We start from the raw sequence: 22146 nt of genomic DNA, 5'->3' as shown, positions 1-22146 counted from the left end.
GTTCATTCATTCATTCATTCATTCATGCAAATTGGTGCCAAAAAAAGGTGCAGGAATGGGGAAAGAAGTAATATTGTTTACTTAACAAGATTTTTTGTTTGATGGGGTCGGGTAGGGGGTCATACCATTTATTTGTTTGTCGTCCTCTGTCTAATCCTGCCATAGTATTACTAATGGCTGATGTAATGGACTGTTGGATTTTAGTCATACAGGAGTTGTATGTTCTTTTAACATTGAAAAATAGATTATTTTAATTGTTTGAATCCTATAATGTAATATTTTTATCTTACAGATGTGTTCAGCTAGCTCCCTGTAATGCATTGCTGCTACTTCAATAAAAGATACCATGAGTATGAAGCAATATTGATAAAAGAAGTAAATTGAAAATGTTTAAAACCGTATTCTCTATCTGAATCATGAAAGAAAATGATGGGGTTTTATGTCCCTTTAATCATTTATTTCATCTTTTGCTGCAAAAATGCCTAAGAAATGTGTATTTGTTCCAGACCCTCGTGAGAGACTGAAGATCCTTTATCATACTTAAATGTGGTCCAATCTTTCTTAATCTAACAAAAATTGGGGGTGCTCACCTTTTAATCTTATATGTTATGACACAAAAGTAATCACTAAGTCCAATTATTAGAGAGTCTATAAACCATCAATAGTCCAATATAAGATAGAAATGCATCTGAGGACCACTAGTGCTTCTTCTGCGCATCGACTTATAAACCAGCTGAGCACACCAACCACATCTGAAAAAACAACAACAATACACTGGTAGTGTAGGATATAAAGTTAATATGAATAATATTGCACTCATGAATTTTCACTTACATGTAATAGTGTAGTATAAATAAAGCTACAAACACCAGCCAGGTCCTCTGAGCCACCCCTTATGGTCACCTCCAGTCCCAGTAACCACCTCAGGCATTTATCATAGCGAAAGCTGCAATGATCACACCAGTAAGATCAACCCCTATCACCCTTGGATAACTCATTAATCACAGGAGCAATTATATTAGTAAAATGTATTAAAACAAATCTTATATATATTAATTGTCTCTATAAACTAGAGAATTTCCATAAAAAAATATTTTCCAGTCTCATAAATCAGTTCATTGGATTGTTGTGACCGAAACATATATAGAAATGCGTTACAGCTTTGTCTGAAACCCAACTTTCAGTACCTAAATCAACAAAACACTGCCTATAAAACAGAACTGTAATGAATGATAATTTTAATAGTGTTTAATGTGCTGTAAAAGTCACTTAAAAAAATAGAGTATCTTGCTTTATTTAATCTTAATTGTTGTCAGTGTCCCAGATCTCTCTGCCACAGAATATCTGCATTATTCGTATGCCATTGCTTCAGTGCCGTTGATAAATTACTGCAGCTGAAGGGCTGTCACCTCCAAGGCAATGCCTTATACATCAAAATGTACTGATGGTACAAAGCTCACTCATTATCCCTGGTTCTGGTGAATACACTTCTGCATTTATGCCCTAATGTATGAGAAAGCTGCTATGTTTTCTCTAATGTTTTTTTTTTTTTCATTTACAAATCTGTCTTTTGGAACAGACTGTCTTACTTAGAGCCCCCTGTGCTATCTATGTTCTTATATAGACGTAAAGGGAATGGTTACTGTATATTTGCAGCATTCGCCAAACTAATATGTTGTATCCACAAAAAAAATAGCTATTGTTGAAATCCTCTTGTGTGTTGAAATCTGCAATACAAGAAAGAGTCTTAGAATGAATCTGAGTTCAACACAGTGTGAGAGGGAAAATTACAGCTGAACCCTGCTGTTCAGGGATTGTACGTCAATACTAAGCATCAGGCTGAAATTGTACAATAAACAGAGAGAGCAACTGAAAATATTCAAAATGCATACAGAATATCAAACACACATTAAATACAGCTTATATACACAACAATAAACCATAATATATAAACTACAGATGATTCTACTGTAACGTCAGTTATGTAACTTCCTACGTCCTACCAGTTATACGGGTCTTACTGGACCACAACTGACACCCACCTCCCTGTTTGAGAGTAGGGGCCCCAGTTGATAACAAGCGGGAGGACAAGGTTCCTAGATAGGGAACCTGTCATCTCATGCTCAGGGCAAGCAAGGTGGCATATGCTGCCCACAGTTATGAGTGGAGTGCACAAAACTTTACTTGTGCAGTCTAGCCTCCTCAATCAATTGCTTGAAAGCAGGGCCTGTCAATCATCCCAGACAGATCAGAGGTGGCGGAGAGAATAAGAGAAAGATGTATTACAAATTGAATTTCTTAACTTGCAGAGTTATAGGTTGCATTGGAAACCCTGCATTCCAAGCGTTTAAAAACTGAATCTGTAGCCTAAAGGACCAGTATATACAGTAGATTTGCATAGACAACAAATGCATTATAAAAAGACAATGCAATAGCACTTAGGCCTTAGCATTGACAGAGCATCTAGAAACTGCTTCACTGGCCTCGTCGGTCTCACAGTCCAATGATCTGTCGAGATATTCTAAGAAAAGAGGCATTTCCAAGCAATGCCGGCAAGCGATAATGTCACTCCCATAGTCAATAACGTCTCAACCAACATCACCGCTCATCTTCATTTTGCTGCGAGTGAGGCGCCCAATTTAAAGTGTGCCTACATGGAATAGCTCACTGAAAATAAAATTAGTTTCAGTATAGACACACTTCAAATATTGCAGTGCAGAAGTTTAATTACACCTACACTAACTAGCTCAGGCGATGTACTCTCGGCAGCTGATAGCTGGCGAAACAAACATAGCCACTACCATCCTCACAACCTGCAATTCGCTGATTCAAACATATCTATCTTGTGTTGTTGTGTCAAAATCACAGTGCAGCCTACTCCCACTAGCACACCCACTAACTCCCCCTGATCACCTATAACTACGTCACGCTGAAGCTACACTCCCTCTGCTCTGCCTTGCTACTTCCCACCGACAGCCTACACCTACATCACAGCTAACCTACACTCCACCTGCACCACCCAGCTAACTGCCCCTGACTGCCAACACCTAAGTCACACCTAACCTACACACTCCTGTCTAAACTATACTCCCCAGTAATGATCCAGCTAACTACCGTACCGCATACTGAAAGATTAAAAAGAAAGAGGGTGCCCCAATGGTGAAATACATTGCCACAGCAGTAGTCACACACTGGGTATAACAATATACTCACAAGCAATCATGCACTGAATAGTGCAGTATAGGCAGGCTGAACTATTTGAGCCATCCAGTTGACTCATTCTCCGGTCTCTCCATGGGTAGTGCACGGCCCATCAGATAGGATTATTATTAGGGTGCTAACAGATTCTGTGGTGCTATAAACATAGGTGGGATACAAGATAACATTTATAGGGATCAAAAAAGTAGAGGGCCCAAGAGTTGCACTGTTGTAGTCGGCTCTTATGAAGGTGACCTACAAACAGCTGGGCTCATAGCCTTACATGCTAAGGGGTTTTAGATGATAGCTATGGAGTTAGGAAAGGTCAGTGTAGGTTGTATGCATCGCTGAATAGTAGAGTCTTTAGGGAGCGCTTAAAGTTTTCAAAACTAGGGGAGAGTCTTGTGCAGCGGGGCAGAGATTTCCACAAGATGGGAGCCAGTTTCGAGAAGTCCTGTAAACAGGAATGTGAGGAGGTAACAAGAGAGGAGGAGATCATGAGCAGAGCAAAGGGGGAGGGAGGGAGAGTATCTGGAGAAAAGGTCTGAGATGTAGGGGTGAACAGGGCAGTTGAGGGCTTTGTATGTCAGAGGGAGAATGTTGTGTTTATTCCTGGAGGCAAGAGGAAGCCAGTGAAGGGATTGGCATAGAGGTGCAGAAATGTAAGGAAGTTGAGCCTCGCGGAGGCATTAATTATGGATTGTAAAGGAGCTAGGCGGCAGCTAGGGAGACCAGAGAGGATGGAGTTGCAGTAGTCGAGGAGGGAAAGGATGAGAGAGTGGATTAAAATCTTAATCTTGTCTTGTGTAAGGAAATGTCTAATTTTAGAGTTGTTTTTAAGGTGGAAGTGGCAAGCTTTAGCCGAGGAATTAATGTGAGGAGTGAAATAAATATCTGAGTCAAGTGTGACCTCAAGACATCAGGCATCCGGGGTAGGGGTAATGATGAAGTTATTGACAGTTATAGAGAAATGGGGGAAGAGATTTTGGAAGTAGGGGGAGGGGGGAAAATAAGGAGCTCAGTTTTGGAGATATTTATCTTAAGGTAGTGAGAGGACATCCAAGATGAGATATGAGAAAGACAGTTAGTGACACGGATTAGCAAGGATGGAGATAGATCTGGTGCAGAGAGATAGATTTGGGTGTCATCAGCATACAAATTGTATTGAAACCCATGGGACTTTATTAAGGAACCTAATGATGATGTGTAGATTGAGAAGAGAAGGGGACCCAACAGAAAGTTGTAATGGGAAGGATAACTTCTACAATAAGCTTGAAAAACTAAGAAGATCGGAAACCCTTGGGGTCTCTATATGTAGTCTAGTTTTGAAAGCTTCAAGAGCTCCCTAAAGACTCTACTGTTCAGGGATGCATACAACCTACACTAACCTTTCTTCATACCAGTTCCTCTCCTCCATTGCTATCCCCTTGAAACCCCTTAGCATGTAAGCCTAAGAGCCATGCTGTTTCTAGATCACCTTCTTTAGAGCTGACTACAACAGTGCAACTCTTGGCAGGGCCCTCTACCCATTTGATCCCTATAATTGTTTTGTTGTATTCTGCCTATGTTTATAGCGCTTCAGAATCTGTTGGCGCTCTACAAATAACCAATAATAATAATAATAATAATAATAATAGAATAAATCAAATTGTGACTTAAAAGTAACCACCAATCAGCAAGCACTACCCAGGGTGTTATCCAAAAATGGTCAGACTCTTATGCTTGCATTCCTGCTTTTTCAAATAAAGATACCTAGAGGACAAAGAACAATTGATAATAGGAGTAAATTAGAAAGTTGCTTAAAATTGCTGCTTTATCTGAATCGCAAAATAAACATTTTGGGTTTCATATCCCTTTAAATATGTTGTACAGGTAGTAACACACATACAGAAACACAGAAACACAGAAACACTCATACACACAAAGACACATTCAGACAAACACACAGAAACACACACCCGCAGTCACATTCAGACATACACACACACACACACAGATATACTCACCCACAGCCACAGAAACAAACACTTACAGACATACACACACAGAAAAAGAAACACAGATATACACACATGACATACACACAAATGACACAAACTCACACACAAATATTTATATTTGTACAATAAAATGTTTTAAGAACATACACTAAATCAGTATCTTTTAAAATAAAATTAAAAACAGAAATATCTATAGTGTGTGAATGTGAGTGTAAGTAAGTGTGTATATGTGTTTGTTTGTGTATAAGTATGTATTTTTGTATGTGTGTGTGTGCATGTATGTAGGTATGTGTAGTTTATAGTAAGTGTGTGGGTACACGTGCATGCATATGTATTTTTAAATATGTGTTGGTATGTATGTGTCTGTATGTTGGTGTGTGAGTTTGTGTTCATTTCTGCTCACACACACTGATGTGGGCCTATATCTGACTCATGAAAGTTTAAAAATATCTTCCATTTTTCTTTAAAGTTTACCGAAGAGATGTGTTTCCAAATGTCCTCTTGGAATTATCCTTGTGTTGATACATTTTTCATGATTGGTGTATTTAGTTTTATTTTTATTTTCAGAGAAGGGGAAGTTTTTACCACCTAGTATCCCTAATTCATGAACAAGTGACACATCCGATAAACAGCCAGGGATGATTGATTAGTAATAAAATGAAGGGGATAGGAAATTTAAAATAAACTTGCACAAATCAGCATGTAATTTTAAGACACTTTTAAATTCACTTCTATTTTCAAATATACTTCATTCTCTTTTGTATCCCTTGTTGAAAAAGAATACGCACATATCCTACACTAGTGGGATCTAGCTGCTGATTGGTGCCTGCACACATTTGTCTCTGTGATTGGCTAACTAGATGTGTTCAGCTAGCTGCCATTACTGCAAAGCTGTTTCTTCAGAAAAAGATAACAAGAGAATTAAGACAATTTTATAATAGAAGTAAATTGAAAAGTTGTTTATAATTGTATGTTCTATCCAAATCATGAAATAAAATTCTGGGGTTTCCTGTGCACAGATAATTATTAGAATATTGTAGTTTCATTAAGTAGCAGTCTTAATTCACCTGTTGACATCTTATTAAGTTATATTTATATAAATACCCACAGATTTAAATAGTTATTCCAACACCAGTTTGTTTTTTGTTTTTTTTCAAATAGGTGCAAAAAAATATTTTGTGTAATGTAATTTGAGTATCATTTTCGGAAAAAAAAAAAAAGTATCCGTATCTCGATAGTAATGAATGGAAAATTAATAAGTTGCCAAGTTGGCCCTGGGCATCAAAAAGGTTGAGAATCCCAAAGCTATAAGTTCAACTTCTTCTTACATCATCTTGTCATTTACTCATTCAGTAGGAACCAGTAATATGCTTCGTACAAAATGGGTTTCAGCTGTCAAGAGCTCTCAAATGTTTCAGTAAAAACCTGCACAAATTTAACGAGAGCTGGCGGCAAAAGTGTTGCATGCAAAAAAAATCTTATCAATATGTATATACCATTTCTTAAAGTCAAGTCACATCAGAAACTACTTACAGTAATCATGTCTGGGCCTCTAGGGAAGAACTAGCAACTCATGCTGTGACAGCAACAGAAATATCAACCTAAACTGACTTAAACACCTGGAAAAAAATATACTTATTTGTAATCCTTTAAGTATCTTTATTTCACTGAATTAACTTTAAGGATATAAAATAGCTACAATATCTTATAGATGTAACTGGCAGCCAAAAGGTTAAAGAATTAGCAGCAAACTCAATCTCAGTAGCTTCACAGATTGTGTAGTTAAATAAATTACAATAAATGAAAAAAATATTTGAAATCCGTACATATTGATGAAATATTGATGTCACATTAATATTGTAAAATGTAGAAAATACTTACAGTATAATAACATCCTTAAAATGATTGATTTTTGTGCAAATAATAGTACTTGCAAATAGCAGGGGGTAAGCATTGGTCTATAATACATGTGGGATTAGTATCTTCTCTGAGAGAGTTGTGATGCAGTAACTTTAGTTCTGATTTGTTCTATGTGCTTAATTTATGTAAACCAGGTTAACTGAGATACTTTATAAAAAGCTTTATTGAAAGGATTTGGAAAGTTGGTGGTAGGGGGTATCCTGTTAACAATAAACAAGATTGCAAAGCACTTAGTTTTTTGTGTTTGTTAAGAGATGACTAAGGCAAGAAGTGTTTAAAGTATTCAGAATATTTTAATATTCACATTATATTTTCTGTGAACATTCTGTGTCATTTTCTTTCAGAATCAATTACTTGTTTTCTATTTTTGAAAAACATTGGTAGCCACAATATTATTGGAGTGAGGACAATGACACAGCCGGAAAGCAGAGCTTGGTGCTAATGACATAGGTTTAAGAATGTTACAGTTAATGATTTTGTAAAGTTTGTAGTCAGGATTAGAGATTTTGTTATGCCTAGTTTAGGTAAGAGTAAAAGCTAGGGTAGGGTCAGGGTTATGTCAAGGGTTATTAGGGCTTAGGGATAAGTTTATGATTAAAGGGACAGTTTACTCCAGAGCTTTTATTGTTTAAAAAGATAGATAATCCCTTTATTACCCATTCCCCAGTTTTCCATTACTAACACTGTGATATTTATACACTTTTTACCTCTGTGATTACCTACTATCTAAGCCTCTGCAGCCTGCCATCTTTATTCAGATCTTTTGACAGACTTGCAATTTAGCCAATCGGTGCCCTCTCATAAGTAACTCCACGGGTGTGAGCAACAATGTAATCTGTATGGCACACATGAACTAACGCCCTCTAAGGGTGAGATTACATTGCTGAAACTGCTAAAATACTGTGCCGCCCGTAAATTCACCTCGCACATCAGGAGAATCACATATATGGTGCCGTCAGATGATAAACTGCCGTAAGTCGGATATACTGGCGGTGTTGACAAATGTGCGGAAATACACATTTCTAGACATGCCAGGGAATTACGGCATTTTATGATCTGCCGTCGTGTACGAAAAAAACATGAAAAAGTTGTATTGCACAGTCTAAGCCACCTCCCAAAAATAAACCGGACACATCAAAACCCCTTTATCTGCCAACCCCCAACATCCCAACTAATAATAAAGTGTATTAACCTCTAAACCGCCACCCCCCACATCGCAACTACTTACAAAAGTATTAACTCCTAATCCGCCAACCTCCCACATCACAATCTACCTAACACAGTTATTAACCACTAAGCTGCCAAACCCCCACATCGCAATCTACCTAATAAAGTGATTAACCCCTAATCCGCAATTCACCCACAACGCAAATAACATAATTAAAATATTAACCCCTAAACCGCCACCCCCCACAATGCAATCTACCTAATAAAGTGATTAACCCCTAATCTGATATTCACCCACAGCGCAAATAACCTAATTAAAGTATTAACGCCTAAACCACCAACCCACACAACGCAATCTACCTAATTAACCCCTAAACTGCCATCCCCTCACAATGCAAATAATTAATCTAATCACAAAGCCTCCTAACCTAACACCCTCTAAATGAACCCAAATTACATAAAATAAAGACTACCTTACTAATGAATTAATTAAAAAGTACCAAAATAAAAAAATTCCTAAGTTAAAATTAAAATAAAAAAACTAACATTGCATAAAACAAAAAACCTAAGATTAAATTAAAATAAAAAAATAATAAAAATTTAAAATTACAGAAAAAAATAAACAAAATTATCCAAAATAAAAAAAGTTAAACCTTATCTAATACCCTTATAAAAATAAAAAAGCCACCCCAAGATAAACCCCCCTAATCTAAGAATAACCTACCAATAGCCCTTTAAAGGGCCTTTTGTAGAGCATTGCCTAAAGCGATCAGCTCTTTTACTGTTAAAAATGACAAATTACCCCCTAAACGTAAAACTCCCCACCCCCCCAACCACCCAAAATAAAAAAAGATAACTCTAAAAAAAAACTAAGCTACCTATTGCCCCTAAAAAAAACACCCCAAACCCCCCCCCCCCATTCTAACCCCAAGAAAGGTACTCACCATTCCTGAAGTCCGGCGAGGAAGGTCTTCTTCCAGGCGGCTCCATCTTTATCCAGCGCAAGGATATCTTCTTTCTTCATCCGGAGTGAAGGCGGCGTGGAGCGAAGATGACCATGGAGCAGGACCGGCCTCCGCGGAGCAGGACCAGTGGCCGCAGAGACATCCATCATGGAGGATCCTCTTCATATGATTGAAGCTGCACACTGAAGATTGAATGCAAGGTACCCGTTTTATATTGGGGTACCTTGCATTCCTATTGGCTGAAATTTTCAGCCAATAGGGAGTGTCAGGATAGGTTAAGTCCAGAGTTAGACCCAAATGCTAGAATGAGGTTTGTAACACCCTAGCACTGTGAGTATATACCAGGATCTAACCCTGCGACAGCTACAGTAATATACTCACTGAAATAGACTGGAAGTTGGCACAGCAGGGTCAGGAGAAGAAACTTCGTGTAGATAGGGTTAACCAAAAGAGTAATCAAACAAGCAAAATCCAGCAACGAGTAATCAGGCAGGTAGGGGTTAACCAGTAGAGTAATCAAGCAAGCAATATCCAGCAACATGTAATCAGGCAGGTAGGGGTTAACCAGTAGAGTAATCAAGCAAGCAATGTCCAGCAACGTGTAATCAGGCAGATAAGGGTTAACCAATAGAGTTATCAAACAAGTAATGTCCAGCAACATGTAATCAGGCAGTTTGGGGTTAACCAGTAGAATAGTCTAGCAAACAAAGTTCCAACAACTGGTAATCAGGCAGTTTATGGTTAACCAGTAGAATAGTCTACCATGCAAAGTTCCAGCAATGTGTAATCAGGCAGTTTGGGGTTAATCAGTAGAATATTCTAGCAAGCAAAGTTCCAGCAACGTGTAATCAGGCAGTTTGGGGTTAATCAGTAGAATAGTCTATCAAACAAAGTTCCAGCAACGTGTAATCAGGCAGTTTGGGGTTAACCAGTAGAATAGTCTAGCAAACAAAGTCCAGTTATCAGGTACCAGGCAGGTAGGGGTTAAGCAGGGTTGAAGTCAAGCAAGCCAGCAATTCAAATATAACAAGTAGTTCAAAATAGTACTCACAAGCCGGGAAATGTGAACAAACAGGCACTGAGGAGAGGAGACACCGGAATAAGAAGCCCTTCTGACGTCAGCAGAAGGGGCCGGTGGCATACAAGGTTGCTAGGCAACCAAGGGAAGCGCAACAGCACCAGAAAAACAAAGGCAGAGAGAGTGATCAGCTGAGCGATCGCGACAGTGCCCCCTCCTCAAGGACCCCTTCGGGGGGACACAAACAGGTTTTGAAGGATTCTGGGCGTGGAACTGTTTGATCAAAGCAGAGGCGTAGACATGAGAAGCAGGTTCCCAGGAACGTTCAGTAATGGGATATCCCTTCCAATGAACCAAATAATATAAACGGTTACCCCGTAATTTGGAATCAAGAATTTGACCTTGGAAACAATCCTAAATGGTCCAATGTATTTAGGACCCAATTTAGCACAGGGTTGTTTGAGACGAATGAATCTGGTAGATATCCAAACTTTGTCTCCAGTGTGAAATGAAGGTGCCTTACGGCGTTTGCGATCAGCAAATCGTTTATACTTTTGGGAAGAGAGGAGAAGAATTTCCAGAATCTTCTTCCAGTGTTTACAGAGATTCTTCACAGTTCGATCTGCTCCAGGAACTCCAGAACCCCTAGGAGACATAGGAAAAGTTCTAGGGTCAAATCCATAGGCTGCCTTGAAAGGAGAAGTCTGTAAAGAAGAATTGAAACGGGAATTGTAAGCAAGTTCTGCTAAAGGAAGAAGTTGAGACCAATTGGAGTGCTGATGATTAACATAGTGCCTGCGATAGGATTCAAGAGATTGGTTTACTCGCTCAGTTTGACCGTTGGATTGAGTATGATGGGCAGTAGATAGAGATATGGTAACTCCAAATTGTTTGCAAAGAGATTTCCAGAATCTAGAGACAAATTGAACTCCACGATCAGACACAATGTCCAAAGGAAACCCATGTAATCTGGTGATATGGAGTATAAATAGTTCAGCAAGTCTCTGGGCAGATGGTAATCCAGGTAAAGGAACAAAATGAGCTGCTTTGGAAAATCTGTCAACCACAACCCATATGGTCTTGTTTCCGGCAGAATTAAGAAGGTCAGTAATAAAGTCCATGGAAACATGTGACCAGGGATAAAATTGAACAGGTAGAGGTTGTAAGAGTCCAAAAGGTAAACAAGAAGACTGTTTATTAGAGGTACAGGAATTACAAGCTGCAACATAATCCTTGACATCTTTGATCATAGAAGGCCACCAGACATGTTGTTTGAGTTTCCACAATGTATTACGTACTCCTGGATGTCCAGACAAAATATTATCATGAGTCCAACGAAGAAGTTTGAGGCGGAATTCTGTAGGTACAAACAAGATTCCAGGAAGTAATTTATAGGAGGAAGGAATTGAGGCTTGAGAAGACTGTAATGCTTTGAAAGGAAAAGTAGACAACTGAGCTAGAACTTTAGCAGGACGGAGAATGGGTTCAGAATCCAATAATGCAGAATCAGAGGCCTGAAATTGTCTGGATAAAGCATCCGCTTTAGAGTTCTTAGAACCAGGAATGTAGGAGAGGACAAAATTAAATCTGGAAAAGAACAGAGCCCATCGGGCTTGACGTGAGTTGAGGCGTTTAGCAGTATGAAGATACAGAAGATTTTTATGATCCGTAAGAATAAGAAATGGTTGAACCATGCCCTCAAGCAGATGTCTCAATTCTTCCAAAGCCACCTTAATTGCTAACAATTCTTTGTTACCGACGTCATAATTCAGTTCTGAAGAATTAAACTTCTTGGAGAAAAACCCCACAGGAAGAATCTTGCTAGTGACAGGATTTCGTTGAGATAGCACAGCCCCAGCAGCAATCAGAGAAGCATCCACTTCAAGGATGAATTGGAGACTCGGAACTGGATGACAAAGAATAGGAGCCAAAGTAAATGCTGACTTCAAGGATTCAAAGGCCTGTATGGCTTTATCAGACCAATGTTTGCAATCCTGACCCATCTTAGTAAGAGCAGTAAGAGGAGCCGAGATTAGCAAAGTCCTTTATGAATTTATGGTAGTAATTGGCAAATCCCAGAAACTTCTGAAGAGATTTTAAGGAAGTTGGTCTAGGCCAATCTTTAATAGCCGACAGTTTCTCAGAATCCATCTCAAATCCAGACGGTGAAATGATGTAACCCAAAAAATTAATAGATTCTTGATGAAAAGAGCACTTTTCAAGTTTGGCAAATAGAGAATTTTCACGTAATCTCTGGAGTACTAGTTTAACGTGATAAACGTTATCCTGTAAAGTCCGAGAATAAATCAAAATATCATCAAGATAGATAATAACGAATTGATTAAGATAGTCTCTGAATATTTCATTAACAAAATGTTGAAAAACTGCAGGGGCATTGCATAACCCAAAAGGCATAACTAAATATTCATAGTGTCCAAATCTAGTGTTGAAGGCTGTTTTCCACTCATGCCCTTTACGAATTCTGACTAAATTATATGCCCCACGAAGATCCAATTTGGTAAAGATGGAAGCACCCTGGAGACGATCGAACAATTCAGGAATGAGAGGAAGGGGATAGCAATTCTTGATTGTAATCTGATTAAGAGCACGATAGTCAATGCAAGGGCGGAGACCTCCATCCTTCTTTTCAACAAAGAAAAAACCTGCTCTACAGGAGAGGAAGAAGGGTGAATAAAACCTCGGGCCAAATTATCCTTAATGTATTCTTCGAGTGAAACATTTTCTTGACGAGAAAGAGGGTATGTTTTACCCTTAGGAAGAGGGGCTCCAGGAAGTAGGTCAATGGGACAATCAAAGGTCCAATGTGGAGGAAAAATTTCTGCATCTTTCTTAGAAAAGACATCACAAAAAGAATGATATTGTACAGGCAAAGAATCAGGAATGTCCAAAACTGCCACAACAGTACTAGAAGGTTTGGGAGTATTCTGAAGACATTGTTTGAAACAAGAAAATCCCCAAGTAACAAGTTCCCCTTTAGACCAGGAGAAAACCGGATCATGAAGTTGTAGCCAAGGAAGTCCCAAAATTAAAGGAAACTGAGGAGAGGAGATGATGTCAAAACAGATGGTTTCTGAATGAAGTACTCCTACAGACATAAGAAGTGGTATCATAGAATATTGAATGATTCCAGAACCTAAGGGTTGACCACTGACAGTAGTGACCTTAATTACGTGGCTCTTGGAAAGCAAAGGAATCCGAAAGGAATTGACAAAATCTGAATCCGTAAACATTCCTGCAGCTCCAGAATCGATGAGTGCTTGAGCCTGGAACTTGGTGTTGCCAAAACGGAAGGTGACTGGAACAAACAGCTTGGGATTGAGGGTAGGAAAAGATCTTTGGCTTAACTCAGTCCCTCTTTCTGGAGTTAAGCCCTGGCTTTTACTGGACGGGTTGGACAATCTTTTAACAAATGCCCCTTAATACCACAGTAAAAGACATAGTCCAAGATTACGCCTTCTGAGACGTTCAGCTTCAGATAACTTAATTGCACCAACCTCCATGGGTTCACTTGATTCAGAGATAGAAGAACTTGGAGCAGGAAGGTTTGGTGAACGAGACATAGGACGGAAAGTTGGTTTGATAAAGAATCTTCTGTTAAAGTCAGAAGTAACGAGCTCAAAGTTAAAGCTCAGAGTAACGAGCATCTAACTTGATACATAAATTGATGAGTTCTTCTAGAGAATCAGGAAGATCCCTATAAACCAGTTCGTCTTTTAAATGATCACAAAGACCTTTACGAAACGCTGCACGCAGGGCCCCATGATTCCACATAGTTTTAGCAGCTAAAGTCCGGAATTCTACAGCGAATTGTGCTACAGAAAGAGAACCCTGCCTTAAATCTAAAAGTCCTGCTTCGGCAGCCGCAGACCTTCCAGGATTATCAAACACAGAAGAGAATATAGATACAAAAGTGTCAATATCATGGAGCAAAGGATCATCCTTTTCCAACAGTGGAGAAACCCAAACCAAGGCTTTACCTTTCATAAGAGAAATCAAAAAGGTGATCTTGGAGGAAGAGGAAACAAACATCAGAGGATTATTTCTGAAGTGAAGGCGGTACTGATTAAGAAATCCTCGACAGTCTTCAGGGTTGCCGTCATATTTATCAGGTAGCGGGATTCTGGGAACTAACTGTTCTGCAGGTTGTGGCGGGTTATATTCAGGGTTAGAACTGGCCGCAGGAACAACAGGAGTTGCTGAGACTTGTGAAGGTGGAGAGAGATTATGCAAAAGAGCAGTAATTTGATCCAACTTAGAATCCAGGGATTGCAGGTGTGCAGAGTGGGTTCCAAGAAGCTGTCCCTGTAGAGCCACAGCTCTGGATAACTCACCAGGGTCCATTATATGGCCTGTATGTAATGTCAGGATAGGTTAAGTCCAGAGTTAGACCCAAATGCTAGAATGAGGTTTGTAACACCCTAGCACTGTGAGTATATACCAGGACCTGACCCTGCGACAGCTACAGTAATATAATCACTGAAATAGACTGGAAGTTGGCACAGCAGGGTCAGGAGAAGAAACTTTGTGTAGATAGGGTTAACCAAAAGAGTAATCAAACAAGCAAAATCCAGCAACGAGTAATCAGGCATGTAGGTGTTAACCAGTAGAGTAATCAAGCAAGCAATATCCAGCAACATGTAATCAGGCAGGTAGGGGTTAACCAGTAGAGTAATCAAGCAAGCAATGTCCAGCAAAGTGTAATCAGGCAGATAAGGGTTAACCAATAGAGTTATCAAACAAGTAATGTCCAGCAACGTGTAATCAGGCAGTTTGGGGTTAACCAGTAGAATAGTCTAGCAAACAAAGTTCCAGCAACGTGTAATCAGGCAGTTTGGGGTTAACCAGTAGAATAGTCTAGCAAGCAAAGTTCCAGCAACGTGTAATCAGGCAGTTTGGGGTTAATCAGTAGAATAGTCTAGCAAGCAAAGTTCCAGCAACGTGTAATCAGGCAGTTTGGGGTTAATCAGTAGAATAGTCTAGAAAGCAAAGTTCCAGCAACGTGTAATCAGGCAGTTTGGGGTTAATCAGTAGAATAGTCTAGCAAGCAAAGTTCCAGCAACGTGTAATCAGGCAGTTTGGGGTTAACCAGTAGAATAGTCTAGCAAACAAAGTCCAGTTATCAGGTATTAGGCAGGTAGAGGTTAAGCAGGGTTGAAGTCAAGCAAGCCAGCAATTCAAATATAACAAGTAGTTCAAAATAGTACTCACAAGCCGGGAAATGAGAACAAACAGGCACAGAGGAGATGAGACGCCGGAATAAGAAGCCCTTCTGACGTCAGCAGAAGGGGCCGGTGGCATACAGGGTTGCTAGGCAACCAAGGGAAGCGCATCAGCGCCGGAAAAACAAAGGCAGAGAGAGCGATCGCGACAGGGAGCTACTGAAATTCTATTGGTTTTTCAAATCATTCAATCTTCAGTGTGAGGCAAAGATCTCATGAAGAGGATCCTCCACGCTGGATGTTTCCATGGCCGCAGGTCCTGCTCTGCGGCCGCCTTCGCTCCAGATGAAGAAAGAAGATGATCCCGCACTGGATGAAGATGGAGCCGTCTGACTTCAGGAATGGTGAGTACCTATTTCAGGAAAAAAAAATTTGGGTGGGTTTTATTTTTAAATTAGGGCCTTTTATTTTAATGTGGATCAAAAGAGCTGATTGCCTTTTAAAGGGCAATGCCCATACAAATGCCCCTTTACTGGCAATGGGTAGCTTAGGGTTTTTTAGAGTTAGTTTTTTTTTTTATTTTGAAGGGTTGGGTGGGTGGGGGGTTTTACTTTTAGTGATAATTTTTTTATTTTTAACAGTAAAAGAGCTGATCATGCAAAACTCGTAATCTACCTGTTTATTAGCTAGATTGCGATTTGGGTAAATGGCAGATTAGGGGTTAATAACTTTATTATGTAGTTTACAATGTGGGGATGGAAGATAAGGGGTTAATACATTTTATTTAGTTATTGTGGTGGGGGGATGGTGGTTGACAGGTAGATATTGCTTTTTCGCTGTGTTAGTCCTTGCGCTGAATATGTGATACCGACTTGCGATGCCCATTCTATGTTAGTTTATGGGAGTAAAAATGCGGTGCTGTATATGTAATCTTGCCCTTGCTGTGAAAACTGTCATATGCATTGAGGTAAGAGGCAGCCTTCAAGTGCTTAGAAATTTGCATATGAGCCTACATAGGTTTAGCTTTCAACTAAGAATACCAAGAGAGCAAAACAAATTTGATGATAAAAATTGGAAAGTTGTTTCAAATTACATGCCCTATCTGAATCATGAAAGTTGAATTTTGACTAAAGTTTAATGCTATTGTTATTATTATTTTTATTGATGTAAAGGCTTGGAATGGAACTAGGTTTATATCTAGGGCTAAAGCTTGGTTGACAATTTTATATTCCACACAGCCATTGGCTGCACACTCTAGTGACCTATTTATAACTGTCTGTAATTGGCCACAGCAGAGAAGGTAACCTGAGTTACAACATGGCAGCTCCTATTGTTTTATGGACACTAAGGGCCAGATTGGAGCAGTACTTAACTCTGCTAGAAGTAAGATTTTTGCGTGCGTGAGTATTGTGTGCAGTTCTGGAGACCATATCTTCAGAAGGATATTAACAAACTTGAATCTGTGCAAAGGAGGGCTACCAAAATGGTACATGGTCTAAAAAATAAAACTTACCAGGATAGGCTCAATGACCTAAATATGTATAGCTTAGAGGAGAGAAGGGAAAGAGGTGATATGATAGCAACTTTCAAGTACATTAAAGGGTTTAGTAAAACTGAGGCTGTGGGTATTTTACATAAAATGGAAAATTCAAGAACAAGGGGTCATGAGCTCAAGCTAAAGGGTAGTAGATTCAGGAGTAATTTGAGGAAGCACTTCTTTACAGAAAGAGTGATTGATTTATGGAATAAACTTCCTCAAGAGGTAGTAGCAACAAACACTGTGGGGGACTTTAAAAATGCATGGGACAAGCATAGGGCTATCCTACGAACTAGATAAGTTTATACTGTTAGGTAAGGTCGGGCAGACTTGCTGGGCCTATGGCTCTTATCTGCCGTCAATATCTATGTTTCTATGTTTCTATGCATCGGGTAGCGCTCGTATAACAAGTTGAAAGTAAAATGTTTTGGCTTGTGTGCTAACCCGAAGTGCGCAAAAATCTAAATTTAGAATATCACAACTGCATTAACATATTCCCCCACATAAGTTAATAGAGCAAGAAAAGTGGAAAAAAACACACTCGCGGGCAAACCCGATTGCGTATATTCAAGTGTGCTAACCCGACATGAAAATAATAATATTTCACATAGAATATATTTTTTTTTTATTGAGGATTAAGCAATACAACAGATGTCACAATGCAGGTGACTAAAAAAAAATGCACATATATGCAAACATTATATTGTTGTAATGACATAGTAAATATAGCTGTTGATGGAAATGCAGATCATATAAATCAAGCATATCAAGCATGAAATAAAATATCTACAGTATAAACCTCATTTTTAACTATTTTGAATAAGAATATAAACCTCATTTTTAAATAGTGTGTACAAACTGAAAACACAGGGGCAAACTAGTACTTCAGTGCAATCAATTAACTCAACTTTCTAGGGACTTCATAAAGTCAGTTTAGGAATCATCTCCTATAAGGATTTCAATTTTCACCTAGAGGATGATGAGAAAAGCAGATATTGAACAGATGAACAAAGAAAAATCAGAATAAAACACTAAAGACCAACTATTCAGTTCAGACAGTATAGTAGGTGTCTTATAGGTTTGAACCGAGTGTGTCAGTATTAATCAGGTGAGGTTTTTAAATACTTTACCAGTTATGGTGAACCGCAGGATCACCAAAAGGAGAAGTGTATCTAAATACGGACTGACTTCTCCAGTCCCCGCAAAAGGGGATTAGCTTAATAAATAAGCTCCAAAAAGGGGGGGGGCGGAGCCTAGTAGTGTAGAACCATACTAGAAGAGAGAGAATTAACAACTAACCTAATTAAGTAAGCTGATGGGAGCTTAGGCATAAACGATTACGGGCTATTGGTTTTGCTCTTGGGAAAGATGACTAGTTATAAAGGGTCTGCTGTATCATATTATACAAAGTACAGTATAAGCATATTCATAAGTGTTTGAAACATACCTTAGAGGATAAGTAGTTAAATTAAGCACTGAGGCTTTATAGTATTCTGTGTATAACTATGGATTCATATTCCCTACACAACATAGGAATACCCTGGTATGGCAAACTGGAATTATAGTTGCTAGCCTGTATAATTAGAAGATATAAGGAGAATAGATCTGCTGTGTGGGCATGGGCCCTATACCCCACAGCAGGGATATCAAAGTTACACTATTCATCATATGTCTATCAGGTAGTAAAGCCAGGTGTTATACTCTAGGGATCAACTATATATATAATCAGTCTGGCTTACAATAAGTATGAAGAAACCAGCATCTTATCTACACCTATATATCACAATTTGCTCCTACTTTTTTCTAAGAGGCACATGTATGGAGATTCAGGATATTAATGTAAATAGCAACATATGGATCATAAACAGTTTAAAGCTTATAGTATTTCATGTACATAATAGAGGCAGTTTCCCCCACTAGAGAAAGATATAAAACACATTGAGCTCCCTTAAGGTATGGAACAAATCCAATCTGAGTATAACATTAAACATATTGCTAAAGCCAGCGGTCCATTAACAGTAACAGATAGGTCCCTTTAAAGAACAATAACACTATCAGAATCTGTCCCACATCATTGCACTGTAGATAGATTTGGGAGACACTGTCAGTAAATACGGAGTGGAGGCGATTATTGCATATGGAACTAAATAGAACAGTGAAGTTGATAACTAAGATAATATGAACAGCGTAAAACACTTTGGTAAAAACAGTTCTAACTAGCAGGAGTTCATGCTATGTCATGCCTGGAAACAGGGAGTTTACCCTACCCCAGCTTTTTGTGCACGACTAATTAGAAGACAAAGAGGTCTCTAGCCCACTCCCATGCGTAAAACACACAAAGTCATAAGTCTCTCTTTCTGTCTCTTGAAGGCAATATGTGTGGGTATATACTTGCCGCCAGACAAACGTGACTTCCATAGACGTCTATCTAAGGGCTCAGCAGCTGTAATGGTGTTGCTCCAGGGCAAATAGATCTTGTGCCATGTAAATCTCAGTAGATTTCTTGAAAGTAAGGGCTCCCGTTGTTTTTGTGAGCAGCTGAGACTAGATCCATCAGAGATAGGGATCACTTCTCTTTCAGGTCCTGCGACATGAGCTGCGTGCACACTTATCTCCCTAGGGACCCGGGAGCGAGAAACACCCGCCCTGTCAGCGGTTATAGACAATCTGACAGCACCATAAGGGATAGGTGCGTCTGTGATTTTCTGTTCTCCCGACTGAAGTCCATCTGCAGACCTTTGAAGTTCTCGCTGGTGCAGGTCTCCTTTTGGCCCCATATCCTGAAAAGCTGAGCGTAATAGTCCCTCTAGGCTCCGCTTCATCTCCTGGAAATGTATGTCTAGTAGAGACTGTAGGCGATTCTCCCACGCGGCCAGCGCCGCCATATTGGCACCAGTATTAGGAAAACTCAGCAGCTCAGTAGGATCTCAGAGTAAAATTACTCAGGAGCAAAGTCACTGTTCTGACTCAAGCAATATAAAATTAAAGCTGTGTCAAACCGTAGTTGAAGTTTATATCCTTGAATCAAATAGCCTCATTTGCTTTAACCCAGAAGTCTGGGGGAGGTATGTGCGTCAGCCTCAGCCGTGTGATTCTCCATTCACTAGCCGCCAGGGTCCAGTCAAACAGATTTATACATGACTTGCTTGGATAACATAAGTCAGGCCTGTCTTTTTATCCGTTTTGCCCTTTTATATAAAGAAGAAGTTGTATATAGAGGAAAAAGGGCAAGTGTTTAAACTGCTGCTTGTTCTTCAAATAAAATATTTATGGGCTGTGCGACTGTTTATATTGTGTTACAGTCTCTTTGTCCCCGGAGGGTTAATATTGGTGCCCGGGACTTCTATACTGCATGTGGCATCCGGAGATAAATGTAAATTTTCTTCCCCTTCTGTTACAGGAGGTATAGGCCGATTAGTATATTTTTATGTACTGAAGTGTATGTGCGGGATCCCCTTTTCAACCCCCAACTGAGATGCTGTGCCTCTGTATTATTGCGCTTCTCGCGCCGTTAAATTGAGTGCTGCTGAGGCCTATTGGGCGCGACCGGAGCAAAGAGTCTTGTCAGGCAAGTCCCGGGATCAAGTGTGATATCCCTGTTTGAAGCGCTTAGCGCAGTTATCTCTCGGTCCTTACCCGATCCTGTGTTTCATGCGGAGCTGCCGGATCCTATATAGGTGTCTTCAATGTTGGGCCACAATGCTCCTCACTACACGGCCCTGCTCGATGTCCACACCGGAACAGCTTCTCCACACAATTCGCCCTCAAAGCCACCGCAGGAGTGCTTATGAAGAGGTATCCACAGTTTGGGGGTGAATTGCAATCTAATTACATGCCTTTATTTTGCCCACAATTGAACTTTCTTACGGAGCTTCTCTCACATGCGACCTTCCATATTGGCAGTCGGCTCCGCCCCCCAACATAGAATATTTTTTATTGATTTGCAATGGGGGTTGAATCATTTTGATTACAACTGTATATCTTTATTTATCTATACCTATATATAATCATGTATATATAGTTATACATATATATACCAATATGCAATAGTTTTTTTTCTTTGTTGACTTCTATGGGGGAATACGTGAACGAGCACGCAATTTTTTCGCTAGTCAGTTTAGCAGGGGAGTGAAAACAGTTTACTTTCAACTGGAGCGCAACACGGCAAGCGCAAAAAGCTTACTTCTATCGCAATAAACCCTTGAGTGGCAGTGTACATTTGAGCTCCACTCGTAATCTGCCACTATTTAGTGTTGCTTTAAAGTTGTGGTTAATATTATTTTTTTGGTTAGCATTAGGGCTACAGTTTGGGCTATGGTTAATTCTAGGGCTAGTGTTATCTTTAGGTCTAGTGTTATGTTTAGTGTTAACTTTAGAGCTATAGTAGAGGTTAAATATAAGGTTAGGATAAGGGTTAAAGGGACAACAATTCATTTTCTATAATGATTTAATACAGCATATCTTTTAAAACAACATTCCACTTTACTTCTGTGTTCAGTTTTGCTTCAATCTATTGGTATCCATTATTAAAGGAGCAGAAATGCTCCGCTGGGACCTAGCTGAACACATAGGTAAGTCAATAACAATAGAAAATAGCAAATAACCTGCGCAATATCCCATTAGCTTAAAACAAAAACTTTTATTCAAACAGGTTTTATTCCAACAGGTTAAAACAGCAAGGGAACGCTTCCTTGCTGTTTTAACCTGTTGGAATAAAAGTTTTTGTTTTAAGCTACTGGGAGATTGTGCCGGTTATTTGCTATTTCTACTTTTGTGACTCCTCACCTTACCGGGCACCTCCATTTGAATTGGGACATAGGAGGTCACGTGGAGGCATAATGGGAGAGCAGACGTGTGCGTTTGCAGAGAAGGTCTGTGTGATGGAGTAAGCGGTTTTTGGAAACAAGCTCCGGCTGTTGCAAGAGCTGTTATTTTCCACCATCCGCGATACCGATATCAAGTTAAAAAGCAACAGACCATTGCTTTGCACTACTGCTCACACCCAACCCACTAAACTATCTGACTGAATTGACTGTTTATGTTCCAGAGCTGTTATCATCTGTGATGAGTTTTTTTTTTTTTTGCCTATAAGCCAGGCATATACAGTATGTGCAGCCACCAGTCATTAGCTAGCTCCCAGCGTCTGAGCCTACATAGTTAT

Source organism: Bombina bombina, chromosome 8 (assembly GCF_027579735.1).
Source record: "Bombina bombina isolate aBomBom1 chromosome 8, aBomBom1.pri, whole genome shotgun sequence".
Classification (NCBI taxonomy): domain Eukaryota; kingdom Metazoa; phylum Chordata; class Amphibia; order Anura; family Bombinatoridae; genus Bombina; species Bombina bombina.
Note: the sequence above shows the minus strand (reverse complement) of the source record.